Source organism: Ursus arctos, unplaced genomic scaffold, assembly GCF_023065955.2.
Source record: "Ursus arctos isolate Adak ecotype North America unplaced genomic scaffold, UrsArc2.0 scaffold_10, whole genome shotgun sequence".
In the NCBI taxonomy this organism is placed as follows: domain Eukaryota; kingdom Metazoa; phylum Chordata; class Mammalia; order Carnivora; family Ursidae; genus Ursus; species Ursus arctos.
Genome location: NW_026622764.1, coordinates 59,399,087 through 59,408,179, shown reverse-complemented (window position 1 = coordinate 59,408,179; position 9,093 = coordinate 59,399,087).

Below are 9,093 nucleotides of genomic sequence, written 5' to 3'. Positions count from 1 at the left end.
TCACTTTTCCCAGCATAGACTATCTAAAAATGCTACTGCAAAGAAAAAAATCTAAATATGCTACTGCAAAAGGCATATTTTTAAAAGATATTTATTTGAGAGAGAGAGAGTGCATGCATGAGTGGGAGAGGCAGATAGAGATGCAGAAAGAATCTCAAGCAGATTCCACACTGAGCATAGAACCCCACGGCAGGTGGGGGAGCTCGACGAGGGGTTCAATCTCACAACCACGAGATCACGACCTGAGCTGAAACCAAGAGTCAGACACTTAACCGACTGAGCCACCCAAGTGCCCCTGCAAAAGTCATATTTTTAAAAGCTACGTTGGGCTAAAACTAAGGTAACTAGTAAGAGGACCAGAAAGAAAAACAAATCCAAAGGAAAAGCTAATGTTTGTGCTGGTCCTGGTGGCTGGAACATTCAGGGAACCAGGACACAAAGCCTAAGAACTGAGCAGGTGGAAGTCAGACTGTACCTCCACATAAAGTTAGGCCACAGAGGACATCTCAGTGAATGAATCTGATCATCCACCATACTACTGTTAGTTGTGAGTCTGTTTGGAGAGAATATTGTGAATAAATTTGCAGTAAGTCCTTTTGTGTGTGTGTTGGGGGGTAAGCCTCCTTAGACACCACTCCGAAGTCACACATCAGTGAGCTGTGGAGGAAATTGCTGGGGGTATGATCTTGACTCCGTCATTTTCTCAATGTGACCTTGGACGAGCTCTTTAACCTCCTTGGGTCTCGGTGTCCTTGTCTGAAGACACATAGCTCACAAAATTGGTGTAACAATTAAATTATGTAATACACGTCAAGTGCCTTCACCAGTGCCTCACACATAGCAAATTCTCAACAAATACAAGCTGGGATTACTTGCACTGGTGCCCTCACAGCAAATGCAAAGCAGACTAGTCTCTTTGGACTTAACCTTTTAATGTCCAAATCACACCCATTTAGCTCAAGTATTTGGAAATACAAACAGTGGCCCCTAATTCTGGTATAAACATTGGCAAGTTATTTCTTTAACATCCTAGCACACCATAAGTATAAATAGCATATAGCCTCGCAGCTACTTCTCCATAGAAGTGCAATTCCACACATTAATTTCGGGGCCTGGTTTATTCCAACAGGATCTAGTCCCTCCCTCTTGTCCTCCGCTCTCATCTCCTGCCATTGGCCCATCACTGACAACTCTGGAGATAACTGCCTCGGTGTGGCTTCTAGCCCATCCAAAATGCAATGATTCCCCAATCCTGCTGTGGCTGTTTCTTACCAGATTGACTTCTTTCATGCTTTCTGACATTCTGTTTTGCCAAGCCTGTATAACTTCTACATAAAGTCAGCAAACAGCTGTCAATTTTTATAGTCACCACACCCTCTCAAACTCTAGAAAACAAATTCCCTAAAAGCAAATTCTGTGTTTTAAAATTGCTTTTAAATGGAAAACAATCTTCTTCTTTCACTTGAGCTGTGTCTTACGGGATGGGTCATTAATCTTAAACTAAGTAATAGGACTTTGGATAGGTTATGCTGGCACTGTTAGTGCATCCTGCATTATATGTATCTAGTAATTACCAATGTCATAAGCTAGAAAGGAACATTCAAAACTGAAAAATGGTATCAGGGATCTAGGACATTCTTTTTCTTCTTCAAAAGTTTCCATTAGTCTTAAACTAGATTTTAAATATGGAAATTAAGTTAAAATTATTCCTTAACGAATTTTCTCTTTTGACTCATATAACTTTCAAACCATCATTATTTATGAATATCACCTCATGAATCCTCGGAATCGACTGGGTTTTAAAAAGTTAAGTCAAGCAAACAACGTTGTTATAATGTTACTTTTTACAACTGTGAGCAAGGAACCCATAGCATGTCCCTGCTCCTCTTGTATTTTGGAAGGAATTTTTCCTATAAAATCCCAGACTTGAAATGTAAATCTTTTTTTTCCGACATGCATAAACCAAAGTTTAATCTAATAAATAAGGGTGACAAGTTACTGATTGAGAACACAACACAAAATCAACAGAAGAACTGTCTTTTAATAACAAATGGCTCAAAACAGCCAAAGTCCAACCTACATAAAACATTGCTCTGCCTTAATCTGCTTGAACAAGAAGTTCCAGTTGGAAAGCATTTACTGTGGGGATTGTGCTAGAAGGACAGGAACATCTGGACTCTGCAGTGATAGAGTAGAAACAGATGGTGACTTCACGGAAGGAGAACTGTGGCCCTTTGACTACCAAGAACTGTTCATCCTATGTTTTCCCTTGTTTTCCTAATATACAGGAAAATATAATCAGGAAAACAAGAAAACCATTTCATGTCTCTATCTAATTAGCTTCAAAAATATTTTATTTTTCTAGAACCCTCTAAAGAAATTGTACATTTGTATCACGGGGTGTCACAGCAATAAAGAATTGAATGTCAATCAAAATATCATTAAAGATCACATTCTTAGGGCACCTGAGTGTCTCAGCCAGTTGAGTGTCTGGCTCTTGATTTCAGCTCAGGACATGATCTCGGGATCCTGAGATCAAGCCCTGCATCAGGCTCTATGCTCAGTGGGGTGTCTGCTTCTCTTCCCCCACCCCCCCCACCCCGCTCCTTCAAATAAACAAATAAATCTTAAAATCTCTAAAAGAAAATCACATTGTTATCTTTATACCATGAATATTTCATTGGGTTTTGAATGCCAGCTAGTGCTTTATTTGCTACCTCCCACCACCCTCACCCCCCCTTAAATAAAAGGCAAACAGCTACAACATAGTTTATTGTGTGTATATGAACTTTGGAGCCTGACTACCTGTGTTCGAATCCTGACTCAGATGCTCACCAACTGTGCCCTTGGGCAAACAAGTTATTCAACTTCTTTGCACCTCACTTTCTTCGTCTGTAAACTGAGAATAATATGTTCTAGAGTTGATGTGAAAATGAAATGAATTAATTCAATACATGTAAGCACCTAAACAATGCCAGCACACAGTAGGCACTCAATAAATGTTAGCTGTTTTTATTTTATTAAAATCTCACAGCAGATCCTTCTTGAGGCTGATGATTTCTAGATGATGAAGTTACTATCCTTCTTGTCAGTGTCCAGTGTGATAGGAAATCATGTGCTGCCTCGGGGACCAGTGGAAAGGACTAGCCAACACTCATTCTTCCTCAGCGGGAGCGATGGTTGTGTCACCCTGAGCGGGTCCTTACTCTGGGAGCCTCCCACGGCCATGCGAATTCAGCGAGTTGCCTTATACCTGTGCACCTCGGCTGCTGCAGAGAGCTCACACAGGAAGCATTCCTGACTGGAAAGATGCATATCTGTAAGGTCCTCTGGGAAATTACTCACAGCTAGCCCTTCTTTTCTAAGTTTCCACAAGTTACAGCCATCAACAAAGCTCTTCAGATAAACTAGATAAAGAAATGATACCCATCGGTTCTGAAAGCTTGGTTAAGCCAAATTTGAAGACTAAATTCACATCTAGGCTGGTTTGATGCCTGAAGGATGTCTTCCTCTGGTTTCTGCTTCCTCTAAGCCCGGGGTTCCTGCCTTCAGGGGTCTCATGGGTTATGTAAATGAGTGAAGCAAGGTAATAGGGAGTGTTAGGAACTGTGAAAAACTGGACCATAGAGGCTCTGTGAAAAGGACTCTAACTTAAACTTTTTGTCTAATATTTATCTGTAGACCAAAGTCAATCCTTAGGCAACCAGACCTCAGCTTTGGTTTTTGTTTTTTAATTGGTATACCTAGCCGAAAGGGGTGTACATTGACTGGTATTTAGTCTTTTTATTTACCGTAGCTTTATGCAGTTCTTTGCTGTACTACTCTTCCTATATTCTATAAGTAGTATCCGGAGTTATTCAGTGCCCAGAGTTAAGCCCCACTGGTTGTAAAAACTCGAAAAGACCCACTGGTTTTCAAAGCCAAATGTTATTATAGAGACTCATCTTCCCAGGGCCGGTACCCCCATGTATGGGTATCCGGTGTAGGGTCTGCAACTCTCCCGTCTCTGTGCTTGCAGGGCCCCTCCTATTTGTGGTTAGTCTTACCAGGAGTTTTGGTCCCAACCACGTCTCCACCCCACCTACCCTTTTCAGTGTGGTCTCCTCTCTATGATGAACTGTGCAAAGTCTGTTCTGTCAGTCTTCGTTTTCAGAGTTAGTTGCTCTGATGTGGCTATTATCTCATTGTGTCCATGGGACAAGGTGAGCTCAGGATCCTCCTGTTAGGTAGAAACTTGACCTGAGCAGTGGAAGGAATGCCCAAAGACAGAGTCCTAAATCCTTGAAGGGGAATGCTAGACATGGAAGCTGGAGACAAGGACAGTGATAAACGAGCTACACATTAGAAGTCGGGGGACACAACATCCTGACCTTGTGGCTTCCAAGACCTTGGAGCTGACAGATCAAGAACCTCAGGTGTGGAGCATGCGCTCTCCTCCTCCACCTCTGCCCCAGGGTAACCCCTAGACTCATTATAATGCATTTGCATTGTGAGTACAGCCCCACCCTACAGAGAAAGGCTGCCAAGACTGTTCTGATACAAACCTCAACCAGTCAAAAACTCCCCCTCCAACCTGTGGGAGGAGTCCGCCAGATGACTGGAAGTTATCTTTAGAGACCACCCCACTGTACGGTCACAGCTCCTGCCAGCCCAGAGAGACGCAACAAATATCCAATCCCCAAACAACCTAGGGCTATTCCAAACCTGGGAGGAACCTGCCGGCTCTCCCACCTTGAGAGTGTACTTTCGCTTTAATAAACTGTTTTGTGCTTGCTACTTTCCTTCTGGCTGTCTTTATTTGAGCATGGATCCCCATGTAGAGCTTTTCGTGGGGAATCCAAGGACTGAGACCTCCATTCACACATTGCAGACTCTCCCACCAGTAACACTCCTACTCCACCATCTTCCCAGAAATCCCCAAGATGTTTATTCAGAATTGGCCTTTCTTCTCCTGCACAGTCTAACAACGATGCTAACACCACACTCCTCTTGCAGCTCTCTGCAATAAGACACTACTCAGGGATATGGCTAGCTGCTCCTAGGAGCTAGTTAAAGCTCTACCCAGTGGAGTAACTGCAGTCATTCAACTTTCATTCAACAGGTTATTTACGGAGTGCCTACTCTGAGCATAACCAAACATCACAAAGGCAGCCAGGCAGGGTTTTCTATTTTTCAGCCCCTATTTTGCTAAAAGGATTTGGATTTAGCAAATCATGCCATCACTTTCCTTTCTTATTTCTTTAGATAAACTGTGGCCTTCCCATTTATCAGAAGCAAAACATTTTTTACTTCTTACTTATAAGTAAAATCACAGCAAATCTGTTTCTAATCTTGCCATTTCCGAGCCTGCTCTAAATTGTTCTGAACTCTGTTCAAGTTGCCTCAGCCAATGCACATGAAGGCCAGATACTCTATTCAACCATATGCAGAGGATTATACGGCTTTTTCTTCCTTGTAGGGTTTACAATCTAAAAGGACCACCTGTGACTCTGGTAGACATAAAACGAATACACAGAACTATAATTGCAACACAAAAACATGAAATACACAGAGCTGGGTTTGGAATGGTAAAGCTTGGTTGTCATAGCAGAGCTGTGGCTGTTACTTTAGTTCCACTCAAATCTTTTGTTTGAATTCAAGTTGTTCCTCTCCTCATTTTAGAGCTGAGGAAACTGAAGCCTGACCAGTTGAATGTTCTGCAAAGTCCCCCCAGAGCCAAGAGAGACCTCGGGCTCCTGATAGGATGTTCTCTGCAGTGCACACGGATAGCTTCCTTCTTTCTTCATTTAGTAACTGGGGCCCAAGTCTGGACCATGCAAAGAGCGTTTCAGGAACGTATTAGATTAAGAATATCATGTTAAATGTGAGATGATGATGAGTGTTCTTTTTGTTCAATTTAATAAAGTTGATCGAAATCTGTGTGCCAGCCATTACCCTGAGCTCTCAGGTAACAAAGTTCATTTTCTTGAGGAAGACAAACATGTGAGAAACAAATCCCACTATGTTATCAGAGCTCCGGGGTGGGGGTGGGGGGGCACACAGAGGAAGTTCCTGGGAATCTCTGCCTGGAAATATCAGGGACGACCTAAGTAGGAGTTCACTGGATGGACAAAGCATGGAAGGGCATCTGTGCATCAGGAATAGCATTGCAAAGTCTAGTAAATGAAAGTTGTGGCTTCTTTAAGGAACTGCACACAATGAATAGGGTATTTGTGTCAATGTAGGAAATCTATGCCAGATCTTGAATGGTCTTCCATACCATGCTAAGAAGTTTGAATGATTTCTTTTTTTGTTGTTGTTTAAGATTTTATTTATTTATTTAACAGAGAGAGACAGCAAGAGAGGGAACACAAGCAAGTGGAATGTGAGAGGGAGAAGCAGGCTTCCTGCCAAGCAGGGTGCCTGATGCGGGGCTCAATCCCAGGACCCTGGGATCATGACCTGAGCTGAAGGCAGACGCTTAATGGCTGCGCCACCCAGGCTCCCCAGAAGTTTGAATGATTTCTGTACACAGTTGGAAGTCACTGAAGAGGACTCCGTAAGGGGAGCGTCACGGTCAGATTTGCATTTTAAAAAGAATGCTCTGGCTGCCGTGTGTCACATGAATTACAGAAGGGCAAGACGGAGGTAGGGGAATTTTAGAAAATTAATGAAACAGTACAAGCAAGAAATTATAAGGCAGTGCAATAAGGCTAGAAAACAGGGATAACACCGATATAGTTTTTGATGACCTTCTGGATGCAGGAAACGGGTGAAAGAAAGGAATTCAGTCATTCCTAAGTTTCTGACCTAAGAAGAGGAGTCAGTTCGGTAGTGGAGCAGTTTGGGAAGAGAAATGGATGTGCTGGCATCCAGGTTGGGATGACCATTCTGGAGGTAGGAGCACGGCCAAGAGCTGGAAATACATGTTTGAGAATTTTCATCTTCTCGATGGTTGTTGAAGCCCTGAGTGTGCGTAAGGCTGTCTGGAAAGGTGTGGAAAGTGAAGAGTAAAGTAACAAGGACAATACCAGGAGGACCAATATTTAAGAGTAAGAAGAAGAAAAGAAGCTGACAAAGGGAAATAAGAAGTGGTCTGAAACTGGAAGGCCACCCAGGAGAGTACGTGGTCATGGAAATAAGGGGAAACAAGTGTCAAATGTCACCAAGGGGCCAAGTGGGACACCACCTGAAAAGGAGAAAATGAGTTTAGAAACAAAAAGTCATGTATTTGTTCAAATCGGTGAATATGCACTAAGCATGTATTAGGTACACATGGTATTCAAGGCACTGAGGTGAACAAGTAGAAGATAAAAATCCCTTCATCTAGTCTTACTTCTAGTGAGGGGCCCAGACAATGAACAAAAAAATATGTGAAATTTTAATAGACTGTATAAGTACTATGCAGAAATGTGGAACAGGTAAGGAGGTCCAGAGTTGGGTCCAGAAGAGTTGTGGCTGCAGTGTAGGATAGGGGGGTTAAAATTGTTTTGGGAACAAGTACAAAGGCCTTGTCAGAAGAGTGACTTTTATTGCAGTTGGTTTCAATCTCATGAGGGTAAAAACCAGATGGCAATGAATTAAAGAGTGACTGGGAAGGGAGGGAGGGAGGGAGGGAGGGAAGAAAGAAAGAAAGAAAGAAAGAAAGAAAGAAAGAAAGAAAGAAAGAAAGAAAGAAAGAGTTGATGAAAGAGAAGGTAATGGAGTGAGTAGGTCTTTAAGAAGTCTGCTGCTACAGGGCAGAGATGAGATGCTAAGCACAGGTAGAAGGGACAGGAGAAACATAAAGAAGGGTCTGGAAATGAAGAGTTTTGTAGTTTGGAGGTGAGGAAGTGGGGCTGCAAAGTTGCACAACTCCAGGGACACCGTTCACTTTCAGGGACTGTCTGTGGGACTATTGCTCCCTCGTGTTGTGAAACGGGGTGTTCCAACTCACCTCCCCCATTAACTCCAAATTTGCTATGAATTAAGTAGCAAGAACACCTATTTTCAAAAGAGAGACCACAGGGGTATCCTGGAAGGTTTCAACTGGCTGGAACACAGAGTATAAAGAAATAAAAATGTAAAATGTATCAAAAGAGCTGGTGTCCATAGAAACGAAATCTGAATCCAAAGACAAAAAATGGTGGCCAAGTAGCTTTGAGAGCTTGGAGGACAGTTGGGTCACACACTGGACGCTTCACTCACATCATCTCACTTAATGTTACCAGCAGTCTGGCAAGGAGAGATTATTCTTGCTTTATGGATGAGAAAACTGAAGCCTGCAGCACTGAGGTACCATGTACAAGTTCACACAGCTGGGAGGTGACAGAGCCAAGACTCTGGAGACACTGAACTTTCCCCTGCAACATGCTGCTTGAGATACAAAAAGAAATGGGATACGATCCCTGCTCTCAGCTCTCACAGCCTATTGGGAATAAAAACATATAAATAACTATAAAACAATGAGATGAATGCAAAACTGGTTTCTGAGCAAAGTGCTGTGGGAATATAGGCTTGTAAATTCTCCCAGGCAGCTGTATATTTATGGCTAGCCAGGAGGGAGAATAGGAATGATAAAAGCAAAATATTAATAAATTCTCATGATGATACAATGAGTATCCTTCAATGCCACTTTATTTTAAAATGTGCATCCAATAGTTATCATTTAGAATCAGCAATTTCTTTTTTTTTAAAGATTTATTTATGTATTTGAAAGGGGGATACAGAGGGAGAGGGAAAGAGACTCTCCAGCAGACACCCCACTGAGCACAGAGCCTGATGCGGGGCTCAATCTCACAACCCTGAGATCATGAACCTGAGATCATGACCTGATCCAAAATCAGGTGTTGGGATAGGCTGGTGATGGGTAGTAAGGAGGGCACGTATTGCATGGTGCACTGGGTGTTATATGCAAGTAATGAATCATGGAACTTTACATCAAAAACTAGGGATGTATTGTACGGTGACTAATATAATATAATAAAAAATATTATTTAAAAAAATCAGGTGTTGGATGCTTAACAGACTGAGCCACCCAGGCACCCAGAGTCAGCAATTTCTTAAGATTGTATGTGATTGGTTACTATGAGCCTTATACGCAGGTTTTAAAAACAAACAGTTTAAGACTCATAC